Here is a 21,272-nt window from a genome sequence, read left to right as displayed (position 1 = left end):
CAGTCTACCTTTTAGAATTAAACAGTCAAAAGAGACACTTAAGAACTGGCACATTTGGAGAGCTTACTGATTCTTAAAAGTATTATATTTCTGAGAAAGGCATCTTCAATAGGATTATCAGTATCTGGAAATTCTCCATCAAGAATGTAGGACATGAACTAGAAATTGAAATATGAGTAGGTTTTTGTTTTTTAATATTTTTATTTATTTCTAGGAGAGAGAGAGAGAGAGACAGCGTGAGCAGGGGAGGGTCAGAGAGAGAGGGAGACACACAGACTCTGAAATAGACTCCAGGCTCCGAGCTGGCAGTCAGCACAGAGCCCGACGCGGGGCCGAACCCACGAACCCCGAGATCATGACCTAAGCAAAAGTCGGACGCTTAATCGACTAAGCCACCCAGGCGCCCCATGAGTAGATTTTAATAATGACCTAAAGTGCTATTTAGTAACAAGGAAATTTGTTTTTAAAAAAATCATCCTACTCAGTGTCCCTTCTGTTCGACGTGTGTACAAGTGAAAAGTGATGAGGAGAGCATGAATTGGCATGTGGCAGCACAGCAGGTGCTAAACAAACACAACACATTGTGCTCTTACACTAAATATCATGAAAAAACAACTTCTCCTACTTTCCATATGTATAGAAATGTAATAAATTATGGATTACTTTACTATACAATATAATAAAGTCCCACACTTTGTCTGTCCGAGTATATGTATACACACATTTATACCTTCTTCTAAAGTTTTTATTTTTAGTAAAATCATCAGTGTGGAATTTCACAGGCTTGTATGAAATTTTATACTGGGTTTTATAGTCGTTAAGTAATTAGTCAAGTAAATCTTCCTCGAAATTATCGTACACTATAACGTTTCCTGTGATACAGAACAAAATATGTCAGGGATCCTTGAATTTTCAAAGAATAGATGCAGTATATGCAGTATATACAATATATAAAAATGTTAGCACTTTACCAAAAAAATATCTGAACCCAAGGAAACCTAATGACAAAAAATAAAAGTAGTTTTCATTATTCTAGAATTGGGACAGAAGTGTTGGAGACATAACATATTGGTTAAGTGATAAGGATACTCAGGCTTATTATTAGGAAAAACTAGTAAAGCAAAAAATATGCTACATATAATACAAACATTCATCTTTTGTCTATAGAGATGCTGAGTAATGTTCTTGTCAGTTTGGATTATTTGCATAGAAACTATCAGGACAAACCAAGAAAATTCCTTAAATTATTTTTATGAATTAATGCTGGAGTTTATTTTGTTTAAGATACTGCTTGTAGCACATTGGGGATTTCATATCTCTGAAATATAAATGAGCCTCTGGCATTTTAGTCCCACTACTTCACATGTGCATACATTTCTACAAGGAAGGTACCAAAATCTAGTCAAATGGTTGAAAATTATGAGCAAGAGTGAAAGTATATGATCATCATCCCAAAGAGAGTTAACTCTCTTTCGTACTGACATTTAGGCAATATGACTTCAGTATACTCCATGAGGGAAAAAAATGACAATTTCTTGATTGATGAGGAGTTGGTGAGGTAGAAATAACTGTGATAAACTCTTGCCAATAATCCCAATATATTTCTTTCATAGTTAATAAAACTTCAAAACCTGAGGTGTTTTAGTAAAGTAATTGTAGCATTGTTCTTAAATGATGGAAATAACATTAGTAAACATCCTTTAATATGTGTGTTTTCTTGCTAAATTTTTAATAGTGTTTTTAATTTATGTATGTTTGCTGATAAGGAAAACACCAAATTTCTTCTTCCTTTAAGTGTTTATATATTTATTTATCCCCCCACTACCATGAAGTAGTTAAATGTTAATGATCTATGTTATTTGTTAGTGATAGTTTCACTAAATTAGATCTGTCCATAATTAATGTTTTTCAGTTGAATTGTTTCGATGTTTCAAATTTCCCCATTTAATATTTTAGCCAAATATATGTGATGTATTTTACTGTTGTTTCTTTCTCTCTCTCTCTCTCTTTTTTTTTTTTAACAACAAGGACTAATGAGAACTTAAAAGCAGCTATAAACACTCAGATTGAATAATTTTCTCAGTCATGAATTTGGTGCAGTTAAAGCTAACACATACTTTACTACATGTGGCCAACATTGTGGTAGAATGTTCTAATTGTTGATTATGAATTTGGGAATATTCCCTAACTTACATTTCTGTTATTTTCTAAAAGCTGCCACAAAGAAGTTTAGCACTTTGAAATGCAGATTTTTTTATTCCTTTTATTAACAATACCACAAAAGGTAATTGTGGAAACAAGCTGACAAATACTATTTACCATGATGTTATAGAATAGTATTATTGGCTGCAGCATTTCCATTATTATTCACCACAGCTCATAAACTGGTTCTATAGAAAGTATATTCACAATTCTATCAGAGAATGCAGGTCTATTTTTCCCCAAGTAAACAGTGGGAATGACAACTTGAGTTGTTTTGACAGTAGGAAAGGGATTTCAGAATGATCTTCCTTGAGATGACATATTTAGGTGTACAGAGATTGGGGTTGCAAGAAGCTGATATAGCTTATTTATTAATTATACTTGCAAAATCAAAAATACATCTCTAAATGAGAAATCTTTTTTTTTTAAGTTTATTTATTTTGAAAGAGAGAGTGGTTGTGAGTTGGGGTGAGGGCAGAGAGACATGGAGAGAGATAATCCCAAGCAGGCTCTGTACTGTCAGCACAGAGCCTGATGCAGGGTTTGATCTCAGAAACTACAATATCATGACCTGAGCTGAAATCAAGATTTAGATACAACCAGTTGAGCCACCCAGGTGCACCTCTAAATGAGAATTCTTGAATGTTACTGTATGTGGACATCTCCTGCTGCTTTCTGGCTACCTGGAACCACATTGATGGGTCAAGCCTTTTACAGTGCCTCACATTCTAAACTATTTACACCAATTTACTATAATAAAACCTGGCATTCTTCTAGAGAAGATGCTTTAGGATAATGTTTTGAGAAGAGATTGGTAAAAGAAATTCACAAAAGTATTTGAAAGCTAATAGTATAATCTTTTATTTCACACACTTTAGTCTATATCTGAATGATTAATTTCACAGTGGAGTCTGTACTTATAAAAGGACTTTTGTGCAAAACACTTAAAAAATGCACCACTAACATATGTAACTTAGTTATATACAAGGGACATTCTAATCCTAAAGTAATATAGGGCAATGCCTTGTAAAATAATAAGAAAAAATTCAACTTTGTTATTTTAATGGTAATTGATAAAAATCTGTATGTCTTGTAACCTAATACCTTTAGTTATCAAATAGCATGGTGGTTTGGTTATCTTGAGTAAGAATACAACCAGTTATAAAAATGTTTGAAATAAAACTGCTTATGTTTATTTTTTGAACAAGTTGATGGAATTGATAAAGATAAAAACTTATTTAGTGTAATATATTTATAGCATATAAACATTACTGACATCAAGTGTATAGTTTTTTTGGACAACTCTTCTATAGTTATGTAGAACTTCACCATCTCCTCCAGCTTTTTGTATGTGTCTGTGTGTGTGGGGGGAAGCAACATCTGTTGCTTCATCTAATAATCATTTTGAGTTTATTCATGAATTAACTTATTGTGTGTATATCTGTTAACATATAGTCATTTAGCATAAACTATAAGAACTACTTTCCTAGAGAATTATGAGTTAGAAACATTTCTTGTTTTCATATACTACTTATGAAATAAAAGCTAATATTTATATTGTGCTTAACATGCTGCCAGCACTGTTCTGTGTGCTTTAACAAGGATATATGCAATCTTTATAGCAATCCTGTGTGATAAACTCTATACTATCTCCATTTAATAAATGAGAAAATTGAAGTACAGTTTTTTAGTAACTTGGCCAAGATAACACAGCTAGTAAATGTAGAGAGAGTACTATGTAATTTATTTATTTTTACCAAAGATACTTCCCAAATTTTAGGCATAAGAAAGTATTCATGATTCTTTTGAAGTCATCTGCCTTATGACTGCAGTCTGTCTTAAAGGATGATCTTCTTAAATACCTAAACACAGAGAAAAAAATGTGCAATCACAATGTTTTTTTGGTGTTATGTGGTAAGTTACATAAGATGTCACTCAAGCAAAAAAGACATATGTTAATTTGATCAGAATGGCATTTCTGAAATCATAAAACAAAAGGAAATAAAAGGCATCAGAATTGGCAAAGAAGAAGTCAAACTTTCACTTTTTGCAGATGACACGATACTCTACATAGAAAACCCAACAGACTCCACCAGAAGCCTACTACTAGAGTGATCCATGAATTCAGCAAAGTTGCAGGATACAAAATCAACATACAGAAATCAGTTGCATTTTTATACACCAACAATGAAGCAACAGAAAGAGAAATCAAGAAACTGATCCCATTCACAATTGCACAAAAACCCATAAAATACCTAGGAATAAACTTAACCAAATATATAAGAGATGTGTATGATGAAAACTATAGAAAACTTATGAAGGAAATTGAAGAAGACACAAAGAAATGGAAAAACATTCCATGCTCATGGATTGGAAAAATAAATATTGTTAATACGTCATTACTACCCAAAACAATCTACACATTCAATGCAATCCCAATCAAAATTGCACCAGAGTTCTTCTCAAAACTAGAACAAGCTATCCAAAAATTTGTATGGAACCACAAAAGACCCCGAATACCCAAAGTAATATTGAAGAAAACTAAAACGGGAGGCATCACCATCCCAGACTTTAGCCTCTACTTCAAGGCTGTCATCATCAAGACAGTATGGTATAGGCAAAAAAACAGACACATAGACCAAAGGAATAGAATAGGGAACTCAGAATTGGACCCACAAATGTATGGCCAACTAATCTTTGACAAAACAGGAAAGAGTATCCAATGGAAAAAAGACAGTCTCTTTAACAGATGATGTTGGGAGAACTGGACAGCAACATGGAGAAGAATGAAACTAGATCATTTTCTCACACCATGCACAAAAATAAATTCAAAATGGATAAAATACCTGAATGTGAGACAGGAAACCATCAAAATTCTAGAAGAGAAAGCAGGAAACCATCTCCTTGACCTCCACCGCAGCAATTTCTTACTTGACACATCCCCAAAGGCAAGGGAATCAAGGGTAAAAAAAGAACTATTGGGACCTTATCAAGAAAAAAAGCTTCTGCATGGCAAAGTAAACAATCCGTAAAACTAATAGACAACTGACATATAGCAACATGGATGGACCTTGAGGGTGTTATGCTGGGCAAAATAAGCCAGGCAGAGAAGGACAGGTACCATATGTTTGCATGTATAGGAGCATAAGGAGGAACTTAACAGAGAACCATGGGGGAGAAGAAGGGGAATAATCGTGGGGGAGAGGGAGAGAGGCAAACCATGAGAGATTCTTGAATGCTGATAACAAACTGAGGGCTGATGGGGGTGGGGGAGAGGGGAAGGGGGGTGATGGGCATAGAGGAGGGCACTTGTGGGGATGAGCCCTGGGTGTTATATATGGAAACCAACTTGACAATAAACTATTAAAAAAAAAGAATGGCATGCTGAGTATTTTCAAGGAAGGGGAATTACATAAATTGAATAAAGTGTAGAGAATGGCTTGTCAGGCAACAATGATAACTTGCAGAAATTCAGAGGTGAATTAATGATAGCAAGACAAAATTAGTGGCAAGTAGGAAGAGAAAAATTAGGGAGTATTTACAAAGTGAAATCTACCTGTGGTTTGTTATGTATCAGCATGAGGTAGGAAATGGGCCACTGAATAATGACATAGGCTTCTGGGCTAGGCATTAGGGTAGTTGCTATTGATAATCATTCATTTAGACAAAGTGAAAGGTAAAAGCACCAGCACTGGCAAATTTGGGTTGGAAGATAAATGACTTCAGATACTGACACATTGATTTGAGTTATAATGTGGGAGATTTTGTATATGTGAAGCCATGGTGACAAGTTGGATTCTGCTATGAATATTATACTATTATTAGATTTTCAATTCAATTTTTAAAAATCTGAATTCAAATCAGAAATATTATATAGAGTTAATTTTACAAAAGTTCTTATGATTTATGTGACAAAATGGTGGTTTATTGATTGTGTACTTCAAAAACAGTCTGCTTTTTATAATCTTTAAAAATGAATGTGTAGCGTAAAACATTTTAAAAAATAAACTTTGCACCAGTTCTTCTGTGATAACTTGTTTTGTCCAGAGGTTGTCTGGTCCTCAAGGTACTCCATGGTGCGGCCCCCAGGCTTCCCCAAGAGGCAAAGAAGTGTCTACTCCTGGCTTGACTACAGAAGGTAGACCAGGGCAGTGGTTCGCTGTAGGCCTTACTCAATGATGAGACAAGATGCCACGGAAGGGGCCCTGGGCTGAGGCACGGAGGCACAGGTGGTCAGCGGCACTTCAGGTTAGATAAAGAAGGTATTTTCTTAGTGTGGATTGCTGCCTTTGGTAAGAACACTCCACTAGTTGTGAAGAGATTGCTGGGACAGAAGAAATCTGGTGAGTCTAGAGGAGCTGGTAGAGGAGAGCAGAATGGACAGGAAGAAAAGTGGTATGAGAAAACAGTTAAAAGTTTGAAAAAGAAACTAAAGAAAAAAGGACAATTAGATGAACTTGACAAAGGCATCACTACTCAAAACTGTAACACCAAACTTGTTACCATTCCAAGCACTCACTCTGAAATTTGGAGACTTAAGTACACCAAATATGATAGATCAGTGGGATATAAGAGGCCTCTTCAGCTTCTCTGAGCAAACAGGGCCTCTTGATGGTCATCTTCAAGTATCTCATTGAAAAGGACTGTCATATTTTATATGTTACTGATTGTGGTTCTTGCCTGATCTTCACAGTCATCACGGACTCAAATAATTATAAACTATGAATATGCTTTTAGTGTTTAAAGGCATGAGGAATGTTTAACTTCACTACTACTAGAGATTGGAAACACAAGTGTCGCCTCCAGTATTGAAATCCTAACAGAACTGCTACCTCAAGATAATTATACCTATTCCATTCCAGAAAACACTCATTGCCTAGTGGGAATTGAGCCACAGAGTAATTACATCCTAAAAACTCCATACCCTGGATGTATCAGTGAGGATGGAAGAACAGGTGATCAACAGTTGAACACATGTATGGATGTAGGATCTCAAGCAAAAATACCTCCTACTATTCTTTCCCTGTTACTAATAGTTGGATTTGCAGCCATTTACTCAGAACCTGCATTTAGGTGTTCAGTATGAAATTATGAATTATACCAGAGGATTGGAGAGAACTTTCATGCATTACAGCTCTCACTTGCTGTAGATGGCTTCACAGATGCATCAAATTAAGAAAGGCTCTGCATAGTGTTATTCTCCAATGTGAACCAAAAAGCTACATAAGAATGATAGGAAAGCATATAGGAAGAGGAGTGTGCTTATATTACATAGGTGGGGAGGTTTTTGCTGAGTGCCTAAGTGATAGTTCAGTCTTTGTGCAGAGCCTCAGGGGAAATCAGAGATAGAGCTGGCTCCCTGCAGCAGTTTCAAATTCCACCAGGCTGTGAAGGTTTTCACCAATTGGCCAGGAATTTGCTTCTCTTCTTACTCAGTGTGCTAATCAGTTTTGAAGTTATGTATCAGCTGACTAGAATGTGCACCATGAGTTTTGTGAAAGGGTGAGAAGCAGAATACAGAAGGCAGATGGTAAGAGAACCATCTGGATGGGTGAGAACACTCGCTGGATTGAACTTCCTCTGAATGGACCTCTACAGTGGTTGGACATAGTATTACCTCACATGTGGTCCCTTCAGTGTGAGGCTCAAGCATGTCATAAAACTTCATCACCAATCAAGCTTCATCAAATGGCTTAATATAACGCTTTTGATGTAATATTTTTGTGTGGTGCCCATGGACTGTTTACTGTCCAAAAATTTAAGAGAGAAAAAAAAAACAAAAAAACACTTAAACTCTCTTAATGAAACATTCTAGTAGAGTAGGTTTTCTGTGTTTGAATATTAGGTAGGAAAATTAGTGTCTAGAAATACCATCCCATACAGGAGGAAGATATTTTAAAGACATATTGATGTTGTCATAGGCATAAAGGTGAATGTCCATCCCAAAGGTTTATTAATAACAGTAGTAGTTATATATACAAGTAATGTATCATGATTTAATATCACTGTATTTGTGTTGTTGATATACATTTCTAATTTACATAAGTTAGGTGTGTGTGTGCTGCTTCTTAATTTAATCATACCTTCATAAAGTTATTATCTAATCTGTAATTTCCACTTACCATTATTTTTGTCTTTTTTAATATAGAATATTTATTAAGACTTTCATGTTATTTAGAAACAGATTTTCCTTCTAGAAAAACTAATTTTTCTCTCTTTTACAAAAATACAAAATAAACTTTGGGGAGGGAAAATGGAAAGGAAGAAAAGAGAAGAGAAGGGAAGGGAAGGAAGGAAAGGGAAGGAAGAGAAGACAAGATTGCAACAAAAGAGAGTTCTATTAGTCTTCAAAAAAGCGAAAATACTTTAATCTGTTTTCTGTGTTAGGGAGTCACACTTGTAAAAACTAATAATGTAAATGAATTAATATATTATTAAATAAATGAAATTAGAATTAGAAATTAGAAAATAAAGCATTTTGTATTACTGTCTTACTAATTACTTGATGCTAATAAGAATTGTCCCTACTATTGAAGTCCACCTTACTTTCTCTATAGAGAGTTTATAGAAATGAATACATTTGTGACCTTTCCATTTAAAAAATAAAAATAAAAATATCTGAGATGACAAACATACTGTTTCCACTTAAATCAAATTTTTTCTCATAGTTTTAAAATTATGTACTTTTCTAATACTTATGATGAGACACATTTAGAAGCATCTGCTGTGGCCTACATTTTACTTTGGCTTGTAGTTTGTATTTACTGTTATCATAAGAAACTGTTGAGAGATATATATATCTGATAGTTGCCCTTTGATAACTGTAAGCAGAATGAATGTTCTGAAAGGAAGGGAAACTAATAGACTGATTAAATCTTTCATTTTATTATTGGGTGGTTATTAGATTAGTTATCATGAGAAATGTTTAACACTTTGCACAAGCCTGAGGCAGCTAACAGATATCTTTTATTGAAGTCCTGTAACATATATCTAAATTAATTTTATTCAAAATCTATTCATTCACCACCTTTTGTATCACCAGATTTTACCAGAAGCTGAAAATACCTTTGAAAAAGAATGATTCTCTCCTTCCCACTCATAGTACCACTGTGTGGTTTAAGAGATAAATTTTTAACACAATACCTTTAAAAATATATGTTTTTGGCCTAATAATCAGAAATTATAGGGCCCCTTGGTGGCTCAGTTAGTAGAGCATCTGACTCTTGATTTCGGCTCTCTTACAATGTGAGATCAAGCTCTGCACTGGGCTCCATTTTGGGCTTGAAGCCTGCTTAAGATTCTCTCTCTCCCTCTCCCTCTGCCCTTCCCCTGCTCACAAGTATGTGCATGTGCTTGCTGTCTCTCTCTCTCAAAAACAATAATAATCAGGATTTAAAGTTTTGGAGTTTAGCCAAAGAATTGGAATACATTAAGAGTTCTAAGTACTAATTACCTCTCTGAGACTTTATATGAGACACCAATGAAAAATAAATATATTTTTAATAGAGGTTCAATGCACCAAATAAACAATATTAGATATGTGTTATGTACCATGGATATGTTAATAAAAAATGAGGAAGTTGATTAATGACATTATAAATATGACTTTAATAAAGCCAATATTAAATAAAATATCCAATTAGTTGGATTTCATTAGCATGCTGAAAGAAATTCTCTTGTGTACTGCAGAAAAATGCTGCAAAAAATTGGAAACCTTTGAATGATATATTATGTGCTGCCAATAGTTTAAAATTTTAGTGGTGGTAAGAGAGTATAATCTGATTTGTGTGTTTGGTCAGATCACTCTATTGATCTTGTCCATGATACCATTCCACTTGGCAGATGAAATTGAAAATGAACATCCAAAATGATGCATTTTATTTTCAGTGCAAGTAATCATTAAGGCTAACCATCAAATGCTAGCAGCTACTATATCCTAATAGCTGTACTGAAAATATTGAAAAGAAATTCCTCCTTACCACATTCTGTATATTATCTAGAACAAGCAAAATATTTTATTTATGCATGTTTATAACATAGTAGAAATAAGCATATTTCTCCACTGATACATGGAGTTTACCATGGTTAGTTTGGCATAGTAAGCTTATTTAAAGGTATATTTACTTTTTAATTTCCACTCATAAAGCCAGGGCACATATTTATATAAACCATTGCAAATTGTGCTTAAACAATTTAGCTACTCTGCACTATGATTTTCCTTACTTTGTCACTCTTGTACCGATGTTGACATAAAGTAAAGGTGTATACTTGTCCCTTACAACTTATTAATAAGAAGGTTATTCATGTTTAAGGAAAATGATAGTTTCCCAAGACATGAAATTGCAGCTTGCTTACTTGTTACAATATTTTAGGCTATATTCTTCTTATAAGTATCTTACATATATGACAGGAAGGGAACAAATTATAACAATAATTTTGAGTATATATTTCCTTACCAAATATATTTTGCATTTTTAAGCACAGAAAAATATGCAGGGTACTTTTGAAATCATGTAACAATAATTTGAAAGGGATTCCACATTTGCCATTTAAAAAAGTGGCATATTTGGTTAAGATGGTTTGGTTAAGAATGTGCAACTAAATATAATTTTTTGTGTATCTGTCATTTAGTTCTACTACTATTTCTTTTAATAAAAATCTGAAAATGTACTTTATGTGTGTAACTTACATATTTTTATGATTACAAAGAGCCCAACCAAGATGAATTGTAGCTATGGATTAATGTTGTTAAAGAATTAGCCTTACCCAAAGAGAGATTGTCCTTTGCCTTAATTTTCTGAAAAGCAATCTCTAAATGCAAGGGAAATCCTGCCTGATAAAATGTCTTTATTGGCCTAGGGTCCTTGGGACATGTCTGATAGTCTATGCTGACAATCATTTATGTTGAGAGTTTGACCTATGGAAAGTCTAGAGGCTTAAGTCAGCTACATGGTCAGTCAGGCATGTCACATGACCAAACCCCAATTAAATTCCAGACACCAAACCTTGGATGACTTTCACTGTTGGTCATATTACACGTACATTGTTACACCTCAATCCTAGGAGCTGTTAGCATCATTCATAACTCCACTGCAACAGTACTACTAGAAACTTCAAACTTGGAAATTCCCTAAATTCTATTCCATGAACTTCCTATAGTTGGTAATCTGTATCTTTTTTTCTCTACTAAATAGTAGCTATGAGTATAATTGCTTTTAGTAGGTTTTTTGAGTCTGAATGAAGGTGGTTTGGGGGACCCCTGGATTTTCAGTATGTATGAGAAGTGAAAATGGCTTGGGGACTTACAAACTTTACAGAACTAAATATCTCTTTAAAATATGGCTTTGGAGTAGAGCAGGAGTTAGAATAGATTTCTAGGACAGTTAGTGTGGGTCTGGGGATTTAAAGAAGCTGCCAAGATCTTGTGAAAATTACCTAATTTAATGTTTTATAGCACTTAGAATAGCTCTTAAAGCAGATTAAGCACTACATAAATATTAGCTCTTGTCTTAATTCTTTGACATAAATAAAATCTTTTAAGTATGACTTTCACATAGCAAGTACTAGTTAAAGAAGTGTGTATAGTCAGCCACTGTTAAGATCTTAGTTGATCTTTTTTTTAATTTGGTCAACTGCCTAGCCTCTACTCATCAATCTCTTCCATTCATTCTCTAAAAGAAGGGATTGAATTCTCAGTTCGAGGTTCTTTGTTCTAGAATCACCTTTCTTGTTGATGTGTTGACATTTCTTTTCCTGAACCTACCAGCCATAGATCTGAATAAATCTATTTTTCTGGCCAAATAATAGCTTCTTCAACTAGGCCAGTTATTTTTTGTCCGACTTTTGAACATTCTCAGAAGCTTTGTATTTTTTATTAATATAAAATATATGTTGATTTAATTTGTAATCTATTTGTATATAATAGATGCATTGGATCTTCTCTCTCATATTAATATCTCTAAATGCTTGATAAGCTTTACATGATGGTTAAACTCAATACCTAGAATTCTGATGATGCCTTCTGAATTGTTTATATAATGCTTTATGTATGGTTTACTTTGATTCATTTTGAAATAATTCTTTGCATAATTTTGTCTTTTAATGATAATGCAGATTAGCTTTTTCTTTAGGAAAGCATATTTTAATGTTTTTTATAAATCTTTAATATATATTTACAATGTAACCACAATTTTTACTTTCAATTTTTAAAGTGAATTCATTCAGACAACAGACAAGTGGCAGGCATTAGTACATTTCCTGACTGCTTGACAGTTTATTTTATTTTTTAATTTGATTATTTTTTTAATTTGCATCAAAGTTAGCATAGAGTGCAATAATGATTTCAGGAGAATTCAGTGATTCATCCCTTATGTATAACACCCAGGACTCATCCCAACAAGTGTCTTCCTTAATACCCCTTACACATTTAGCCCACCCCCACACACAACCCTTCTAGCAATCCTCAGTTTGTTTTCTATATTTAAGAGTCTCTTATGTTTTGTCTCCCTCCCTGTTTTTATATTATTTTTGCTTCCTTTACCCTATGTTCATCTGTTTTGTATCTTAAATTCCATACAACAGTGAAGTCATATGTTTGTCTTTCTCTGACTAATTTCATATAGCATAATACACTCTAGTTCAATGCATATTGTTGCAATTGGCAAGATTTCATTCTTTTTGATTGGCTAATATTCATTGTATGTATATATTCTTTTTGTTTGCCTAGTAATACTTCATCGTGTGTGTGTACATATATATATACATATATATATAAAACACCTCTTCTTTATCCATTCATCTGTTGATGGACATTGGACTCTTTCCATACTTTGGCTACTGTCAATAGTGCTGCTATAAACATTGGGGCACATGTGCTCCTTTGAAACACCATACCTGTATCCCTTGTACAAATACCTAATAGTGTAATTGCTGGGTCTTAGGGTAGTTCTATTTTTAATTTTTTGATGAACCTCCATACTGTTTTCCATAGTGGCTGCACCAGTTTGAATTCCCACCAGCAGTGCAAAAGAGATCTTCTTTCTCCGCATCCTCACCAACATCTGTTGTTTCCTAAGCTGTTAATTTTAGCCATTCTGATGGGCATAAGGTGATATCTCATTGTGGTTTTAATTTGTATTTCCTTGAGGATGAGTGATATTGGTGTATCTGATAGCCATCTGGGTGTCTTCTTAGAAGTGTCTATTCATGTCTTTTGCCCATTTCTTCACTGGAATTGGGTGATACATTCTTTATAGATTTTGGATACTAAGCCTTTATCTGTTATGTCATTTGCAAAGATTTCTATTCTGTTAGTTACCTTTTAGTTTTGTCGATTATTTCTTGTGCTGTGCAAACAGTTTTCATCATGATGAGGTCTCAAGACCTAAACATAAGACAGAAAGCCATCAAAATCCTAGAAAAGAAAGCAGACAAAAACCTCTTTGACCTTGACTGCATCAGTATTTTACTCAGCACATCTCTGGAGGGAAAGGAAACAAAAGCAAAAATGAACTATTGGGACCAATTTATTTTAAAGTGTACTTTTTCTTCCTTAAACAACAATTAGCCCATAAGGATTTCACTAGACATATTTTCAATTATTATTATTTCACTTAATATCATTGATCATTTTCTTTTTATATTTGAAAAAAAATAATATTCCTATTATCTTCTGTATTCTATATCAGATAGTGGATTATGCATTTTCTTAGAAAGGATATTTATTCATTAGGTATGTTATTATTGAATTATTTGATCATGATTCTCAAAATATCATTTATAGTTTTCTAGAACTTTTGAGCTCATTTGTAACAAGATTTTAGTATACTTTTCAATTATCTTTAATCTAGATCAGGAGTTGTGAAACTTTTCCTTTAAAGATAACTAGATAGTAATATTTTAGGGACATGGTTCTTTTGGTCTCTGTTACAACTACTTGTCACTGGCATTGTAGTACAAAAGCAGCCATAGAAAATATGAAAATAAAAGGATGTAGCCATAACCTAATAAAACTTATAAAAAAAAAAAAAAGAAGAAGAAGAAGATGGCCAGTACATGGGCCATAGTTTACCAGCCTTTTTTGTAGATTGATGATATATATATGGGTAAATTAGCAGATAGATTGATATTATTGGAATGTGAGAAAACACTATAATAAACTTAACCATTTTTAATGCTAAAACTTAATATTCACATCACACATATTATCTCATCTGAGACATTTTATTCTTTAAAATCAATTTATAAACCTAGACTAACAAAGTATTTTGGTTGGATTTGGTTTTGATTTTTTTCTGTGCAAATTTAAGAGTGAGGAAAGATTGAAAATAAGTGAACAGTGTTTTAGGGACAAGTGGAACAATATTAAAAACTCTAATATATCTGTAATTAGAGTCTCATAGAAAGAGACATAATATTTGAAGAAATAATGGCTGAAGTTTTTGCAAAAGCATTGATAAATACAAATTTACAGATTTGAGATACTGAGTAAAACACAGGTAGAATAAAAAGAAAGAAAATAACCTAGGCATATTGTCCATATCCTAAAATCAAAGATAAAGACCAAATGAAGATGAATCTTGAGTCTCCAGAGAAAAACAGCATGTTTTGTACAAAGGAGTAATGATTTGAACAATCATTGACTTCTTATCAGAAACAACAGAGGCCTGAAGACAATGGAACAATGTATTTGTAAGTGCCACCAAAATTGATTTCTGTATCCACTGAGATCTTTTAAAAATGAAATTGATATGAAGATGTTTTCAGGTAGAATAAACAAAGAGAATTTTTTGCCAGAAAACCTGTATTTTAAGAGATGCTGAAAGAAGCTCTTTAAAAGGATAAAAAAATTAAAAACAAAAAGTAAAGGATAATGATATGAAATGGAGACTTGAATATGGAAGAGATATTAACAGGAAAAAATGTTGAACAAAATGATGTATTTCCCTCTTAATAGTTTTAACAATATATAATTGTCTTGAGGCAAAATTATATTATTGTCTTGTGGGATATAAAACAATACATATGTAACATATGTATATGTAACAACTGCAGTATAAGAACTTGGGATGGGTAAATTGTTAAATATAGTCTTGAAGTTTTCACATTTTATATTAGGAGTAAATATGTCCTTTTTCATGGACTATGAAAATGTATGGAGGAATATCTTAATTCATAGAGCAGGCACTAAAAATGTGTGCAAATGGTTTTTATCTAAAATGTCATTACATAAATCAAAATTATAGTCTAAAAGTATTTCAGTAGTTCAAGAGAAGACAAGAGGAACAGAAATAAAAAAGAGAAGAATAAACAATATAAAACAAAATTCTCAAATTAAATCAGAGTTAAGATAGCAAATAGTAAGGGGACTCTGGGTTTGTTTCATCCCTCAAACACAGCTGGATCCACATCAGACCATTTTGAACACCTAGGAAATTGATCTAAGGATTAACAGAACAATCTGCATAATTTGAGGGAGAGAATGTGTCAGGTACATGGTATGGAAAGGTGAATTGAGAGAGAGAAGAGCTGTGGTGCTGCAGAGGAGAGGGAGCTGTTTTCAGAGAGAGGAGAATGACAGATGGGGAGAGAGAGCAGTGCATCAGGTTTGCACAAGAAAACACTCCCCTTGAAAGCAGCTAGAGAGAAAGAGTGAAAACAAGCACAGGAAACTGCAAAAGAAAACTGTTCTCCAAAATCATTCATAGAGAAAAAAGAGAGGGTTTCAATACCACCAGTTTTTTTTTTTTTTTTTTTTTTTAATAAAAGGCAGTCTGAAGTTTCAGAGGTCAGCCACCAGAAAGGAAGCAGTGCATAGCCCCAGGAATGGGCAGCTTGGTCTAAGGATCCCCTGGGTCAGACTGACAGAAGCAGTTTCCCTGCTTGGAGTGCATTTGATAGAGGTGATACAGCCTCACCATAGGCAAAAGACCCAGTGGGCACTATCAAGCTGCCATGTTCACCCATATAGGAACAAAGCCATGGGCTGGAGGCAGCTAACCCTGGAGCCAGGTGTGTGTTGTGATTTACCATGAACCCTAAGCTGCTGCCATGCACACTGACACCACTGTTTCCAGGGACAAACTGGCCACAGCATGGTGACATCTTCGCACACATCACTGCAGGTCTGAACCATGGGGGTTTCTGACGTGTGGGGTTTTGAAACACAGCTATGCCTGACATAAAATTTTGGAAAGAGGCACTGCCTGCTAGGTGGACAGCTTGAACACAGGCAGGGGGAAGACAGGGAGCAGATGGGAGGTGGGGGACACAGGAGGGGTGAAAGTGCATTGCTGAGTGCTCAGACTTCCTGGAGACTAGAGAGTGGGTTGAAGTCATTTTCACCATTAGCTTACCAATACTAATCGACCCCAGTGACCTAAACGGCGCCACTGAATGAAGAAGGGAGACCTGACGGCAAGCCCTGCTCCCCTGTACCCTCCAGGCTCATCTCCACTAGGGTAAGTCAGCCTGAGAATCAGAAAAGGAGCCCTGCGTTTTTGAGGACCTGCACAAATCCCTTACACAAGCTTAGCCTACTGACTGTACTTCTGCAAAGTTTCAGATCTAGGGGAAACTGGATCTAGCTTCATTTGTTTACTTTTTAAAAATTGTTTGCTTATTCATTTTTTGTTGTTACTTCTGTTTTTGTTTTTGTTATTCTTGTTTTTTGTTTTCTTTTGTTTCTTGGATACTGAAAGAGCAAAATTTTTTATTTTATTTTTTTATTTTTATTTTTTTAACTTTTAATTCTTTTAATTTTTTCCATTATTTTCTCTTTTCTCTTTTTTTCTATCAAGCCTCCCTTAACATGCAGACCAAAACACACCCACTTTTGCTTCCTTTATTTTATTTTTGTAAGTTTTTAAATTTTTATTTCAATTTATTATTATTTTTGTTGTTGTTTTTTCTTTCTCCTAGATGACAGTATGGAATAATTCACCTCAAAAAAAAAAAAAAAACCCACAAAGAACAGGAAGAAATGACAGCCAGGGATTTAGTCAATGCAAATATAAGTAAGATGTCCAAACAAAATTTAAAACAACGATTATAAGAATATTGATGGGCTTGAAAAAAGCACAGGAGACAACAGAGACAACAGAGAACAGACATAAAAGCACTAAAATCTAGTCAGGCTGAAATTAAAAATGCTATAATCAAAATGCAAACCCAATTGGAGGCTGTTGAAATGAGAATGGATGAGTCAGAGGAGTAGATTGGCAATATAGAAGATAAAATTATGGAAAACAATGAAGCTGAAAAGAAGAGGGAAGCAATGGTCAGGGATCACAAAGGCAGACTTAGGGAACTCAGCAATTTATCAAATCATAATAACATTTGTATCAAAGAGATGGTATAGAGGTTCTTCTAAAGCTAAAAAAAGAACTACCTTGAGATCCAGCAGTTGTACTATTAGGTATTTACCCAAAGAATACAAAAATACAGATTTGTAGGGGTGAATGCACCCCAATGTTTATGGCAACGTTCCAACAATAACCAAACCATTGAGAGCCCAAATGTTCATCGATTGATGAATGCATAAGGAAGATGTAGTGTAGTGTGTGTGTGTGTGTATATATATATATATACACACACACACATACACAATGGAATATTAATCAGTCATCAAAAAAATGAAATCTTGCTATTTATAATGACGGGGATGGGGCTAGAATGTATTATGCTAAGCAAAATAAGTCACTCCAAGAAAGACAAATACTGCATGATTTCATTCATTTGTGGAATTTAAGAAACAAAACAGACAAATATATGGCAAAGGGAGGGTAAGAGAAGAAAGAGAAACAAAGTACATGAGACTCTTCATGATACAGAGCTAACTACAGGTTGACAGAGGGAGGTGGGTGGGAGATTGGCTAGAAGGGTGATGGGTACTAACGAGTGCACTTGTGATGACCACTGTATGTTGTATGTAAATGATGAATCACTGAATTCTACTCCTGAAACCAATAGTGCACTGTATGTAAATTAACTAAAATTTAAATTAAAAGAAGGGAAAATAAATAAGTTAATTAAATTAAATCCTACCTCAACATTAATTGCACTAAGTAGTAATGAACCAAACATACTAATTAAATGTAATGATAACAGAATGGAGAAAAATAATTCTATAAATGAAGTGTTTTAAATACAGTGGTATAGGGATATTGAAAAACATAAGCTTAAGTAGACTGTGTGTGCTAAAATAATATGGGGAAAGTACATTTCACAATAAATATAACTGCATGAGATAAAGGGCAGTATTTCATAATGATGAAAGATGAAATATTCAGAAAGATCAAATAACTAAAAATATGTATGTTCAAATAATAGAGCTTTTAAGTATATGAAGCATGAATTGATACAGAGCAATACAATATATCATAAGCAGATTGTGATATTAAATTTGTCCTTCAGAAATTGATAAAAAACTAGAAAAAAGTAAGGGAAGACATAGAAAATCTGAAAAAGATCCTTAATAATCTGGAATTGATTGTGATGTGTAGAACATTCAATCTAACAGCTTCACCATATGCAGTCATCTCAGTTGGACATGGTATGTTCAGCAAGATACATCACTTGATAAAACTTAATACATCAAATAATTTAAAAAGCTAAATATTAAACAGAGTTATTTTATGAGTAAAATATAATTAGAGTAATCAATAACATCTGTGAAAACTTTAAATTTTGTTAAGTTTAAGCATAGATATAAATAATTCATAAGGCAAAGGAGATCTCTCATCCTTACATACACATATACAGACATAGATACACAACATGAAAATATTTTGAGCTAGGAAACCTATCACACCAAAGTCAGTGCAATACCGCTATAAAAATAGTTGAGTAAATTTATAGTTCTAAATTTTAGGTAGAAAAAAATTTGGAAGCAACTTAATAGCATGTCACACAAGCCTACTCATTGTGTGATCACTTAGATGAATTTCTAGACGAAGCCAGGTGAATATGTGCCAGAAAATAATCATAATTATTGTTTTTCTCTGGGTAAATAGATACAGAATTGAAAGAGAAGGAGTGAACAGAAATTTCTGTGATGGTGTTTTCTCTCTTATTTGGGATTTCAATTGCAAATGGCATATTTATGAAGATTGATTATCCTTCAAACCACCAAAAGAGTTTCATAATAACCAGTAAATAAGATAATACTAGACAGCATATTCTCTGACCACAATACAATCAAATTAGAAATCCATGACAAAATTGAAATTTTGAATTTTTAAATACAAATTTAATCTTTAAACATGTTATTAATCAATTGTTGGGTCTAAGGGAAAATTCAGACTAATATTTCATAACATTTTGGTAATGAATAAAACAAAACAATTGGAATTTACAGGATAACATACAGTTATAAGAGAAAATTTATAGTAAGTAGATTTTTATTAGAGATAAGTAAAAACAAAAAATAAAAAGAAATTAAACATGTAATGAGTAAAGCCAGAAAAGGAAGCAATTTAAACCAATAGTGAATTAATGTATCCAATACAGATATCCTTCAATAAGGAATTAATTGAATAAATTATAGATTTGCACCCAGTGTAATGCTATGGAGCTTATAAAGGAATGAGGACAAACTGTCGGCAATGATATTAATAGCTTCCTGGGATGTACTTTTAAGTAAAAATAAGGTAGACAATATTGTGAAAGTATGCTTCCATTTTATCAAAGAAAAGATAGATGCAAGTGTATGTATACTTCATATTAAAAACAAATACACAAACACAAAATACACTAGTAAATTTTAAAATGGAATGGTTATCTACATGTATATATAAACAGAGAATAGGGTAAAGAGCACAGAACAAAAAATCACACTTCTCTGTTTTGTATAGTTAGCTTTGGATGCTTAGACATGTTTTTCATAATTTTGAAACCAAATTATACGAGTGCATGGGTGGCTCAGTTAAGCATCTGATTCTTGATTTCAGCTCAGGTCATGATCTCTTGGTTTGTGGAGATCAAGCCCCACATTGGGCTGTGTGCTGACAGTGCAGGCCTGCTTGGGATTCTCTCTTTCCCTCTCCCTGTGCGCCTCCTCTGCTCAGGCTCTATTTCTCTCTCTAGAANAAGTTAAATAAAACAAATGAATTTAACTCTATCAGTCTGGTTGCATAGCTCAAATAAAGTAAACATATCAAGTGATTTTAAATATAGTAATCTGATGGGGTATGTCCTAAAGAGAAAAAAACAACTACAATAAATAAATAAAATGCTTTCACTAATCATATTATTGATAGTAATATTGGTGTTTATATTCTACAAATGGCACACATGCAAAAAAAATCGTACATAAAGCAAAGTATTATGACACTGTGATTATGAACTCAGTTTTTAAGCATAAAAAGCACCTATGTATAAAATTTAAAAGTTAAGTAAAAATCCAAAATCATATATATGGTCTAGGAATATCAGAATGAACTTATGATTTATTTTCTTATTAATATATATATATGTATATATGTGTATATATATGTGATTTTTAACTCTATCCCCTGAAAGCAAATGGAAACAATGACCAACTTAGTAGCAATGAATATCACTGCTGACAGATTATGGTCTCTTAATGTCATTCTCACTAATATGAATGAGGCTTCCTTGGAGAAAAAGCAGATTTTGGTTTTTGGACAAGAAATACACATATATTTTGTCATACCAAAAAGAAGGAAACTGCCAAGGAAAAGAGGTCATGTCAAGAAGACATAAAAGCTGTCTTGTGTTTGCTCTCAGGGGCCAAAGATGGAACAATTTTGAACATCGATTAATACACATAATAATTGCAAGGTATTGAAACATACTAAATCATTTGAATCCAGGATACTTTACAAATGTATAGTTATAGCACATAAGTCACCTTGAATGATTATGGAAAACAATTCCATATTCTGAACTTTGGCAAATGAAGAGAAATAAGCTTTTAATCTGCCTTCCTTATATAAAGTCTACCTCAGAGTAACCAAATAATTTTTAAGAGAAAATTGTTCTTTGTAGTATCCAGCTAAACATACAGATGGAATGATAGAATTAGAATTTCAACATTTTGCAATCCATAA

General features: G+C 33.4%; 1 pseudogene; it reads left to right on the top strand.

Moving 5' to 3' along the window:
* The first annotated feature begins 1,493 nt into the window (after window positions 1-1,493).
* Window positions 1,494-7,786, top strand: LOC144218289 (mothers against decapentaplegic homolog 2 pseudogene; annotated as a pseudogene).
* Window positions 7,787-21,272: the final 13,486 nt, after the last annotated feature.

The sequence above is a fragment of the Crocuta crocuta genome, unplaced genomic scaffold (assembly GCF_008692635.1).
Source record: "Crocuta crocuta isolate KB4526 unplaced genomic scaffold, BGI_CrCroc_1.0 scaffold1016, whole genome shotgun sequence".
NCBI classification, from domain to species: domain Eukaryota; kingdom Metazoa; phylum Chordata; class Mammalia; order Carnivora; family Hyaenidae; genus Crocuta; species Crocuta crocuta.
Note: the sequence above shows the minus strand (reverse complement) of the source record. Positions and strands in the feature narration are given on the sequence as shown.